Here is a 13,523-nt window from a genome sequence, read left to right on the forward strand (position 1 = left end):
TCTATTCATCCTGCTTGTTGTTTGACCATGTGGTTGGTGGCCATCTTGTGTAGGCAGCCAGTAGTCCTGCATGTGTTCTTCTATGTTGTGGTGGCCATGCCTCCTTGCTGGTTATTGTTTGACCATGTGGCTGACTGCAATTTTGTGTGTTACTATTCAGGCCTAGTAGGTCAATGCTTTTTACTAAATGTACTGTATGGGCAGTTTTTTGTACATTTTATCATTTACTTTTTTTGCTTTGTTTCACCTTCACCAATCCTTGCCTCCCAAATCCCTGTGATTTTTTATGGTAGTCCCCTTCCCCTATGACATCAGCAATTGAAATCTATTTTTTTACATGTTAATCTTTTTTCATAATTTGTTTCACAAATGTTATTTTATTTAATGTTATAATAGTATGACAATAATATTTCAATATTTGTTTTTCTTGGTTTTAGATTTTTATTTAAATAAAGTATATATATATATTTTTTCCATGTTCTACATTAGCCTCATGTCTGCCATAGGTGTACAGTTGGACTACATAACACTGTTGAAGGATTATTATTCCATTTGTCACCAGCGCTTCCCTGAGTGTGACATGCCAACTTGATGCAGATAAAGCTAACAGTTACATTCTGTATGTTGTAGTTGTTGCTGTTTCTTATCCTTCATGAGTGTAGATGATAATGAAAGTTAATGTTGGTGTGGTTTTACGAATGGATACATTGTATTTCATAATTATTTATAAGTTTAGTTAAGTAACCATTAAATGATATTGTTTTTACTACTAATGTAACTGTAACAATGCTTTTAGGTGCACGAAGGGAAAGAGACATCACCCACAGTACTGCCAGACAGGAGACGTGTGCTCAGCGTAACGCATGACCACACTCACGACCACAAGGATATCTCTTCAGCTTGTCAAGATAAGTGCTACTGCCAACTGCCAGCTTCAATGTGGCACCAAAGAAAGCTGCTACCAAGAAAGCGTCCAGTGATAAGAAGGAGCTTCCCACCACTGGTATGTCGCCCTAGACCTTTTTTAGGCAAAAATGTGTGCCTGCCGCACCAGCCTCTGGGGAGCAAGCTGGGAGCAGCACTCCCACATCAGCAGCCCCATTCCAAATTAGACCTAGGCCCAGGTCTGGCACAGAGGCAGCCTCTCTAATCACAGGAAGGCCAACGAGCAGTGACATTGAACTGGACTTATCTCTTTCACAAAGCAGTACTCAGTCATTGCGGGAAACTCCACTCAGTGGACAACAACAGCCGCAGCCAGCAATAGCAGTTTCTCCCAAAGTAGGAGCACATCAGGATGTTGAGCCTCAAGTGTGTTTGTTTTTGTATCTGTCTTTGTTTTGTGCCATTTTCTCTTTGTTTTGTGCCATAGGCAAGCCTGTCTGCGCCTGTCCGCGCCTGGATCGCGCCCAGTGCCAGACCCCCTGGCCCACGCACCCCCCACGCCACCAGATGCCGCTACAGTGCCAACGAACTCCATGCCCTCAACTCAGGCCGCTCCACCACCTGCGTCCCAGTCACCTCGAGGCACACCCATGGACCCTTCTCCTGTCGGACCTGCAGCTTCATCTGCCACCAAGCCGCCAAGCACCACGCCAGAACCACACACTACCACCTCAGCTGCATTCTCCTCAACACCCGCTCCTTCCACAAGCACGCACCTCATCGTCCCCAGATGTCACCTTCCTTACCGAAACCTGGATGAATCCCACCTCAGTACCAGACATTGACATAGCCATCCCCGATGGCTATAAGATTACCCGCAGAGACCGCACCAACAGACCGAGAGGAGGAATCGCCATAGTCCACAAGAACACCATCAGAATCTCAACTAACACCAATGACACACTCAATGCCGCCGAACACCTACACTTCCAATTTCACATCAACGCCAGCACCACCCTCAGAGGAACTCTTGCCTACAGGCCCCCAGGCCCCCGACCACAGTTCAGTGACTCCATCGCCGACATAATTAGCACCCAGGCCCTTGCCTCTACAGACTACATTCTCCTCTGCGACTTGAATTTTCACCTCGAGAACGTCAACAACAGCAACTCCACCGCTCTGATCGACAACCTCGCCAATCTCGGTCTCAAACAACTGGTCACAACACCTACCCACTCCGCCGGCCACACGCTTGACCCCGTCTTCTCCACCAGCAGCCATGTCACCTTCAGCCGAACTCCACTGGACCGACCACCGCTGCGTCCACCTCACCTTCCAGAAACCCGCCACTCATCACCGCCCACAACAGATCCCCCACCGCAGCTGGAACAAGATCTCGGAAGACCAGCTGATCTCCTCCCTCGCACGGGCCCCGCCACCCAGCACCACTGACCCCAACACAGCCACCCTCAACCTCAGATATTGGCTAGACGACTGCGCAAACACCCTTGCTCCGCTCAGAAAATCCTCTGACAACTGCACCAGCAACAAGGCCATCTGGTTCACCGCCGACCTTCAGGCCTCCAAGTGGGAGTGGCGGAAAATCGAGGTGCCACGAACCAACAGAGACAACCACGCAACCCTCAAGACAGCCATCTGCAAGCACCGCAAGCTCATCCGGACCACCAAAAGATCCTTCTACAAAGATCCCATCGACAACAACACCCACAACAGCAAAGAGCTCTTCAGAATCGTCAAAGAACTCAGCATCCCCAGGTCATGCTCCATCGACCCCCTTCCATCGCAAGACCTCTGCGACTCCCTCGTCACCTTTTTCCATCGCAAGATCACGGAAATCCATGATAGCTTCAACTCCTCGCCCATCACTACCACCACAGCCACCACCAACCCCGTCATACCCAGCCACACCAACATCTTGCTCTCCTGGTCCCACATCAACGATGAGGACACCATCAAAACCATGAGCACCATCCACTCCGGATCTCCCTCGGACCCCTGCCCCCACCATGTCTTCAACAAAGTGAGCCCCATCATCGCCCCCCAAGTCCGTATGATCTTCAATAGCTCCTTTGAGACCGCCACTTTCCCGGAGAGCTGGAAGCACGCCGAAGTTCACGCCCTGCTGAAGAAACCCAAAGTGGACCCCGAAGACCTCAAGAATTACCGACCCCTCTCCTTCACCCCCTTCCCGGCGAAGGTCATCGAGAAGATCGTCAATGGCAAACTGACCTGCTTCCTTACCCGAATTCTGTAGGAACCACAGCACCGAGACCGCCCTCATTGCCGCCACCGATGACATCAGGACCATACTCGACAAAGGCAAAACTGCTGCCCTCATCCTCCTGGACCTCTCAGCTGCTTTTGACACCATCTGTCCCTACACCCACTGCACTCGCTTCTACGACACCGGGATCCACCACAAGGCTCTGGACGGGATCACATCCTTCATCTCCGGCAGAACTCAGAAAGTCTGCCTCCCTCTCTTCCTGTGGGGAGCCACCAAAACCATCTTTGGCCTTCCCCAAGGGTCTTCTCTCAGCCCAAATCTTTTCAACATCTACATGGCACCACTTGTCGATATCATTGAATCCCACAACCTCAACATCATCTCCTATGCCGAAGACACCAAGCTGATCCTCTTACTCACCAAGGACCCCACCACCACCAAAACCAACCTCCACGACAGACTGCAAGCCATCGCAAACTGGATGGAGAAGAGTCACCTCAAACTTAACTCGGACAAGACAGAGATCCTCATCCTCGGATCCAACCGCTCCGCATGGGATGACTCCTGGGGGCCAGCCACCGTAGGTATCGCACCAACACCCACCACCCCCGCACGCAACCTAGTTTTCATCCTAGACTCATCACTCACCATGACCCAGCAAGTCAACGCCGTCTCATCTTCCTGCTTCAACACCCTCCACATGCTTCGCAAGATCTTCAAATGGATCCCCACCAAAATAAGAAGGACGGTCACCCACGCCCTCATCAGCAGCAGACAGGACTATGGCAACGCGATCTACGCAGGAACCACAGCCAAGCTTCAGAAGAAACTACAACGTATAAAGAACGCCTCTGCAAGCCTCATCCTTAACATCCCACACCGCAACCACATCTCAGCCCACCTCAGAGTCCTTCATTGGCTTCCTGTCACCAAGAGGATTACTTTCAAACTCCTCATCCATGCCCACAAAGCTCTTCACAACATGGGCCCGGCCTACCTCAACGAGCGATTCACCTTCCACACGCCCACCAACCTTGCCCTCGCTGCAGTCCCTCGCATCCATCGAACTACAGCCGGTGGATCCTTCTACCACCTCGCCGCTAAGACCTGGAACACCCTCCTCGCCCACCTACGACAGACCCAGGAACTCCTGACCTGCAGGAAATGCCTCAAGACCTGTTTATTCGAGCAGTAGCAGTCCTTCCATCCATCCCGTCAGCGCCTTGAGACCTTAGCCGGTGAGTAGCGCGCTTTACAAATGTTTGATTGATTGATGCAGAGAAAGCCAAATAAGCCTCTCTTTCACAAGATCCACTGTCTTTCAGATCTCTGCCATCTACTTCTTCAACCCCCCTTCTGATGATCAAAACTCCACTTGAGTGCCACCTCAGTATGAGACATGCCAGGAGAGGCAAAAAGTGAAAAGAAAGGTTCCTGAAAGCCTTAGAGTTATGGATGAAGACGAGGAGGATGATGAGTCTGATGACAAGGCAGTGATCATGGATATTAGCCCAGCCCCAGTGGAGTCAAACATGACCCCATCTTCTAAACCTGCTCCGATGGATGTGACACAGATGCCACCACATCCACCAGCTTCCATGTTTACAAGGCCCCGGCGTGACCTACATCCACAGCCATCTCAGAAGAAGAAGGCACTGCAGAGAGGCAAATGTCATCAAAACAGCATCCACCTATCTCCACTTCTTCAGACATTGGCAGTGGCCCCAGTGTTTGAAAGGTGACCTCCCCAGTTTGGGACTTCTTTACGGTTAGTGAAAAGGAGCCAAACATTGCCATATGTGCTATTTGGCGAGCAAGTGTTTGTCAGGGTAGCTTGGTAGAAACTATGGAACCGAAGGCCAAACAACACATTTGATAAAACACCTGACAATCCGCTGGTAGACGCACCTTAACAGCCAAACACCTGCAAGTGGTGTCAGTGAACGTGTTGAAAGCAGGGAATCTGGTCCTATGATGGTGGATGGTGAAGATGAAAAAGAGGGTAACATTTTCGTTACACATGTGAGCCATGTCCCCAGCAGTGCAGTTGTGTTGTCATCGGTACCCATATCAGCAACATCACACTGACACAGAAAGTCTCAGAGTCAGGTTGAAACACCAAGACAAGAACATACAGTGGCTGTCCCCCTGAGACGCACATTGAGCCTACCACCTTCTAAGTCGCTTGCATCAGTGGCACCAGCTACTACTATTGTCATATTTAGTCAGGAGGGGCAATATGAACGCAATCACCCAGTGGCATGTTTGTACAAAGGGAAGCTGGCTAAGATGTTAGCGTTGGACCTCCTCCGCTCTTTTTCTTTTTTGGAAGGAGTAGGTTTTTCTAGAATTTGTGGTGGCTATCTGCCCGAAAATGAAGGTTCCCAGCCAACCTATTTCGCCAGAGTTGCTGTTCCAACGCTACATCACGTTGTGCTGGAATTGGTTGGAAAAGCTTTGAAGCAGAGTGAGTTCCACACAATCCACCTGACAACAAATGTATGGACCAGTTGCCACACCACTGATAACATGCGCATCACTGCACACTGGATCTTTTTTGTGGGGGTTAGAGAAATGATATCTGCAGGTGTTGACGCAGCTGAAATTTTAAATGGTGCTCGGAAGCATGCAACAGTAGCTGTGTTTACCATGGAGAAATCCCATACAGCTGCAAACATCTTGAATGACTTTAACAACAAGGTCTCCGAATGGCTGTTCCCAGAGTGCTTAGCATTGGATTTGTTGCCACGGACAATGGCAGTAATGTAGTTAAGGCCATGTCAGATGGTGGCTATTTCAGGGTCCTGTGTTTGGCACACTGCATAAACATCATTGTATAGGACTTCCTCAAAAAAGAACCCAGAGCCTGCAAGCTGTTCAGGATTATCCATGATAATAGAATGCCAGTTAAAGTCTGCATACAGGAGGTGCCAACACATTGTTACAACATCTGTTTGAGCAGTACAGACAGATCAATGAATATGTCATGCAAAGATGGGATGCAACTATGAAAGGCATTATCATTGAGATGGACCTATGGGGCCTGGTCAAATGCCCGGCAGAGATCCTGCTTCCTTTTGAAATTTTCACATGGGAAGTCAGCAAGGAGGACTGTACCATGGGCCAAACTATCTCGTTGGTGCATATGCTGCTGAAACAGCTAAAGAAGGTGTCTAAAATGTACGCAGGTGTGGATGAAAAAAACAGATGTGCAGGAGTTGACGGAGAGCTTAATCCTTTGCTTATCTGTTAATACAAGGCTGCAAAGAGACATTGTGTCATCCAAACATTTTATCTATGCCACAATTCTTGACCCATGGTACAAACAATTACTGGCCACTTTCATTTCTTTTTCAGACTGGAATGTTTCAACCTACAAGCAGTGGATTGATGAGCAAGCCAGAGACCTAGAAAAATAATTGACTGGAAATTAGAAGCCCACTCACTGGCAAAAGTTCTGGGGTGCAGCCTACAATTTCCATAGAGCCTGAGGACAGTGTTGTTGGCTCACAGCAGCCAAAATGAACACCAGCAACGACAACAGAAACAGGAGCAGCAACCCCAAAATCTGCATTTGATTGGTTTCTAAAGGCAGAGCTTAAGTCTACTGCAGAGATGAAGGCCAAAGAGCTTGATCAAGGTAGAGCACCAATGACTAAATAGAGGATGGTCCAAGCCTACCTGGATGACCCAACGGTGATGTATCTGGATCAAGACCCATTGGTGTATTGGTATGGGAAAAGGCTAGCAATAAAGTATCAGGCTTGCCCTGTTGCCAGTGGGTCTGCTGAGCATGTGTTCAGTGCAGCTGGTGCGGTAGTCACAGTGAGAAGGACCAGTCTCTTGTCCCAAAACATCAAGAGATTGACCATGATCAAAATTAATCAGCATGTTTACCACCAAATTACAGCATACCTGAAGTACAACAGGAGTTGGATGAGGGAGATTGGTCAGACTCAAGTCATGGTAGTGTGATAGCTGACCATCTTCTGGGAGAACCATCTGAGTTTGAGGACAACCTCTACTTCCCTGATTAGACTTGTGGCAGCATAGAATTTCTACTTTCTACTATTGATGAACTGCTTTGAGAAAAAATAGCTAGATGGGGAACCTTTTTCTTTTATATTGTTTTTTTCAGTCTAACTGACTATGAACCATAACTGTGTAAGGCACATGTATGGCTGGATTGGAGTTGGACCAGTGTGCATTGAAGAAGCCCCCAAACTGCCCAAAATCACTTCAAGGAGATTTGAGAGACAATGCATGTCTTCGATCTGTGCCTTTCCTTCTTTTTTGTCCCCTAGCAGGACTGCCCCAGATATTTGATTTACAAATTTCTGGCCAATGTGTGTTTTGTGTCCTGAATCAAAGAGGGTCAGCAATGTGCCACTATGCTTGATTGAAACAGGAAAGTAATGCTATGTGCCTCAACGATTGACATGAGGGATACTTGTTTCAGGGCTGAGATGGTTTGTGTGACTCATGTCTAGTGATGGCAGAAAGCGAGAGTGGGTGTTTATTGCTTAAGTATATTATTATGCTTGCTTGTGTTTGTGTCGTGATTGATTTATAATGTTGGTGCCATAATAATAATGGGTGATCATTTTTTTCCTGGAGGTGATTTTTTTTTTCCCTTCCCCTTTGACAGTTAGCGAAATTTGTTTGCTGTTGTTTTCACACTGCTTTGTTTTCTGGTTCAAGTTTGTCAAAGAAGACCCGACCAGTCCATTTAGCTAACAAACAAAATTCTACTCCAGAATAGAAAAGGACTCAATGTTTCTCTTGTTGTTAAACACAGCTGTGAGCTACATGTCACTCTATCTCAATTTGGTCAGGAGACTGCGACTCTCGGGAGCAGTTGGTATGGAGTTGGACATAGTAATCTTTAATCAGAGTATAGAGGATGATGTAAGGAACCAGATCATGAATTGACAACTTAAACAACTGCCAGAAGAAGGAAGTGATCAACTTCATGGAAATCAACGTGGATGATGGGACGATGAGCCTAAGAGGCCTACTCCATTGTGTGAACAGGTGGTGAGAGGAGTGTTGATTGCTTGACTTGGGAAATGCAATGCTGATAATCACACACTTTGTGGGGTGGATGTTGTAGGAGGCTGGACTGGCTTGTAGTGAGTACCTAGGGGTACTTGCACCTTGCACCAGGCCCAGTTATCCCTTATTAGTGTATAGGGTGTCTAGCAGCTTAGGCTGATAGATAATGGTAGCTTAGCAGAGCACCTTAGGCTGAACTAGGAGACGTGTGAAGCTACTGCAGTACCACTTAGTGTCATATGCACAATATCATAAGAAAACACAATACACAGTTATACTAAAAATAAAGGTACTTTATTTTTATGACAATATGCCAAAGTATCTCAGAGTGTACCCTCAGTGAGAGGATAGGAAATATACACAAGATATATATGCACAATACCAAAAATATGCAGTATAGTCTTAGAAAACAGTGCAAACAATGTATAGTTACAATAGGATGCAATGGGGACACAAAGGGATAGGGGCAACACAAACCATATACTCCAAAAGTGGAATGCGAACCACGAATGGACCCCAAACCTATGTGACCTTGTAGAGGGTTGCTGGGACTATTAGAAAATAGTGAGAGTTAGAAAAATAACCCTCCCAAGACCCTGAAAAGTGAGTGCAAAGTGCACTAAAGTTCCCCTAAGGACAAAGAAGTCGGGTTAGAGGAATAATGCAGGAAAGACATAAACCAACAATGCAACAACGATGGATTTCCAATCTAGGGTACCTGTGGAACAAGGGGACCAAGTCCAAAAGTCATAAGCAAGTCGGAGATGGGCAGATGCCCAGGAAATGCCAGCTGTGGATGCAAAGAAGCTTTTACTGGACAGAAGAAGCTGAGGTTTCTGCAGGAAGGAAAAGGGCTAGAGACTTCCCCTTTGGTGGACGGATCCCACTCGCCGTGGAGAGTCGTGCAGAAGGGTTTTCCCGCCAAAAGAATACCAACAAGCCTTGCTAGCTGCAAATCGTGCGGTTAGCATTTTTGGATGCTGCTGTGGCCCAGGAAGGACCAGGATGTCACAAATTGCGCCAGGAGGTAGAGAGGACGTCGAGCAAGACAAGGAGCCCTCTCAGCAGCAGGTAGCACCCGGAGAAGTGCCAGAAACAGTGCTCACCCGAAGTTACACAAAGGAGTCCCATGTCGCTGGAGACCAACTTAGAAAGTTGTTCAATGCAGGTTAGAGTGCCGTGGACCCAGGCTTGGCTGTGCACAAAGGATTTCTGCCGGAAGTGCACAGGGGCCGGAGTAGCTGCAAAAGTCGCGGTTCCCAGCAATGCAGTCTAGCGAGGTGAGGCAAGGACTTACCTCCACCAAACTTGGACTGAAGAGTCACTGGACTGTGGGAGTCACTTGGACAGAGTTGCTGGATTCGAGGGACCTCGCTCGTCGTGCTGAGAGGAGACCCAAGGGACCGGTAATGCAGCTTTTTGGTGCCTGCGGTTGCAGGGGGAAGATTCCGTCGACCCACGGGAGATTTCTTCGGAGCTTCTAGTGCAGAGAGGAGGCAGACTACCCCCACAGCATGCACCACCAGGAAAACAGTCGAGAAGGCGGCAGGATCAGCGTTACAGAGTTGCAGTAGTCGTCTTAGCTAATATGTTGCAGTTTTGCAGGCTTCCAGCGCGGTCAGCAGTCGATTCCTTGGCAGAAGGTGAAGAGAGAGATGCAGAGGAACTCGGATGAGCTCTTGCATTCGTTATCTAAAGTTTCCCCAGAGACAGAGACCCTAAATAGCCAGAAAAGAGGGTTTGGCTACCTAGGAGAGAGTATAGGCTAGCAACACCTGAAGGAGCCTATCAGAAGGAGTCTCTGACGTCACCTGGTGGCACTGGCCACTCAGAGCAGTCCAGTGTGCCAGCAGCACCTCTGTTTCCAAGATGGCAGAGGTCTGGAGCACACTGGAGGAGCTCTGGACACCTCCCAGGGGAGGTGCAGGTCAGGGGAGTGGTCACTCCCCTTTCCTTTGTCCAGTTTCGCGCCAGAGCAGGGCTAAGGGGTCCCCTGAACCGGTGTAGACTGGCTTATGCAGAATTGGGCACATCTGTGCCCAAGAAAGCATTTCCAGAGGCTGGGGGAGGCTACTCCTCCCCTGCCTTCACACCATTTTCCAAAGGGAGAGGGTGTAACACCCTCTCTCAGAGGAAGTTCTTTGTTCTGCCATCCTGGGCCAGGCCTGGGTGGACCCCAGGAGGGCAGATGCCTGTCTGAGGGGTTGGCAGCAGCAGCAGCTGCAGTGAAACCCCAGGAAAGGCAGTTTGTCAGTACCAGGGTCTGTGCTACAGACCACTGGGATCATGGGATTGTGCCAACTATGCCAGGATGGCATAGAGGGGGCAATTCCATGATCATAGACATGTTACATGGCCATATTCGGAGTTACCATTGTGAAGCTACATATAGGTAGTGACCTATATGTAGTGCACGCGTGTAATGGTGTCCCCGCACTCACAAAGTCCGGGGAATTGGCCCTGAACCATGTGGGGGCACCTTGGCTAGTGCCAGGGTGCCCTCACACTAAGTAACTTTGCACCTAACCTTTACCAGGTAAAGGTTAGACATATAGGTGACTTATAAGTTACTTAAGTGCAGTGTGAAATGGCTGTGAAATAACGTGGACGTTATTTCACTCAGGCTGCAGTGGCAGGCCTGTGTAAGAATTGTCAGAGCTCCCTATGGGTGGCAAAAGAAATGCTGCAGCCCATAGGGATCTCCTGGGACCCCAATACCCTGGGTACCTCAGTACCATATACTTGGGAATTATAAGGGTGTTCCAGTAAGCCAATGTAAATTGGTAAAATTGGTCACTAGCCTGTTAGTGACAATTTGAAATAAATGAGAGAGCATAACCACTGAGGTTCTGGTTAGCAGAGCCTCAGTGAGACAGTTAGGCACCACACAGGGAACACATACATATAGGCCACAAACTTATGAGCACTGGGATCCTGACTAGCAGGGTCCCAGTGACACATAACAAACATACTGAAAACATAGGGTTTTCACTGTGAGCACTGGGCCCTGGCTAGCAGGATCCCAGTGAGACAGTGAAAACACCCTGACATACAATCACAAACAGGCCAAAAGTGGGGGTAACAAGGCTAGAAAGAGGCTACTTTCTTACAGATGTGGTGGAAAGCAAAGTCAAGTCAGTGTGCGGGATCTTCATTTGGGCTCACCTAGGTAGAGTGGGACCTTGCTTCTGGTGCCTTCACTGTTAGTTCGCTACCATGCTACTAGTACACCACCATGGTACCTTGAGAAACCTTGCAGCCCTCACATCATATATTCAGGTAAAAGAATTATGGAGCATTGTTGTACTTTTAGTTTAGGCAATGTAATTGGCAATGTCAAATCTCCCCACCCCAATCCTATGGGTCACATTTTGCAAAATGCACTGCAGAGACTAAGAGAGTATTAGGACAAGGTTACCTAATACATAAATAATTGTTATACACTATCAGCAGATTTTAAAGTATGCTACACTAAAAGAAATTCACTATCAACAGATTTGAAAATCACGCTGCGTAAAGGCAGCAGTGCAAAGTAAAACACCCCCCAAAAATGTTAGGCATAAAAAAAGTGTAAATAAATATGTATTCTACCCTGTCCTTAACAAAAGGAACAAACACCCACCTCTTCCAACCACAACTGGCCCACCCCTACCCACAAACTAATCTCCCATTCCACAACCAATGTCTTAAAAGAAACTGTCCAAATGTCCCTGATATAATTTGAAAACAAAACAAAGTAGAAAAGTCCAGCAAAAACCTATTCCTACACTCTCCACCCACAACAAGTCCCACCCACCTATATAAAAGGTTAAAAAAGGGGCAGAAAAGGGCACTAAATGGGGGCCAAGATTCGTCTGAGGAGCTCCTCCATGCATAAGCCTCTGCAGGATGCAGCATTGAAAGATAGTGTCCAAGGGGGAGGCAGCAGGGATGATATCATGAAGGAACTGAGGCCTGGCTGGGGGCCTTGAGTACTGGCCGCATCTGCTGCTGCTGCCTCCTCCTCCTCCCCTTCCTCAAGGAGCACAGCCTCTGGTACTCAGCCCGCATGGCCTCCAGCTTCTGCTGCCGCAGCCAGGCTGCAATTTCCTGCTGTGATGGTGAACCCGCAGGTATAGCTATATCAAGGAAGAAAAAAGAGAAATTGTAAACAATGCTCTGAGCAAAAGACTTGCTTAAGATCATGTATTATAGCGGCACAGTAGCAGTACATTTGGTGGTCACCTCATGCCATTCAATTTTAAGGTGATAGGAGTCACAGCCATTATGTACTATGGAGTACAAGTATTCTTCTCTCTCCTATTGTGCTACATTAATGGTGGCATTGCTAGATCAGCTGGCACCTTAGTAGTGGTACTCGTTACTGTCTGCAACTGGGGCAGCTGTACTAGAAAATTATCTTTTTCCAATCGTCCTGTACTTCTTTGTACTCAAACTACAAGACTGATGAATACTAAGAATGAAACACAGCACGTAGTATAATAAAATAAATCATGCAGACATCCTGTCTGCCATAAGTAGGCAGTGGGACAAGCGAAGCACTGCAGTACAGGGAAAGGATTAAGGAATGGGATACATTTATATCTATCTATCTATATATCTATCTATCTATCTATCTATCTATCTATCTATCTATCTATCTATCTATCTATCTAGATATACCTATCTATCTAAATATATAGATTGTATTTGGCGCGTTCACAGAGTCACAGACAGTCCCATTCAGGAAAATCACAACACTTACTCATGTACCACTTTACTCACTGTCCTCATGCTCCTCCTCCACCACACTTTGCAATATATTTGCTTTGCAGTAAGGAAAGGAACTTTCTTAAATTACTCAACTGCAGGGTAAGCTAGAGTTGATTAGGATGGGTGTAGGTAGAGTTCACACTTTACGGATCAATCAGTTGCTCATCATCATCATCATGTGCCTAAGATTCGGCTAGTAGTATGACTCAAACTACAATTAATAAACAAACTCTCTAAGGATAGAATTTTTTTTAAAGGAAAAGGCAAACGCAGTAAGATTTCTACATCAGAGGTTCAGAGCGCCTCTATATTAATAATACTAGTACCATGGACCATCCTATTTCAAATTTCCTAAACTACATTTTGGAATTACTAATACATTGTAATTAATGATTTCTACAGTTCGCATCTCATTTTCGATCTCTCAATGCATAGATTGGATGCATGCATGCAAAACATTTACACATCACTGGGAAATTGCTTGGCAGTTGGCAGTGTACGAGCTACAAAAAATAAAGGCACAGAGAAGTGAGAGAACATGCTAACTCACTAATACTAATATTAACTATGGCTGTCTTAGACA

General features: G+C 47.1%; 1 protein-coding gene across 1 annotated transcript in view; it reads left to right on the forward strand.

Annotated features, from left to right (window-relative positions):
* Nucleotides 1-13,523, forward strand: part of LOC138279314 (vomeronasal type-2 receptor 26-like) — a 134,584-nt gene that overhangs the window by 85,044 nt on the left and 36,017 nt on the right. The window lies entirely within an intron of this gene.

This window comes from Pleurodeles waltl, chromosome 2_2 (assembly GCF_031143425.1).
Source record: "Pleurodeles waltl isolate 20211129_DDA chromosome 2_2, aPleWal1.hap1.20221129, whole genome shotgun sequence".
Taxonomy (NCBI): domain Eukaryota; kingdom Metazoa; phylum Chordata; class Amphibia; order Caudata; family Salamandridae; genus Pleurodeles; species Pleurodeles waltl.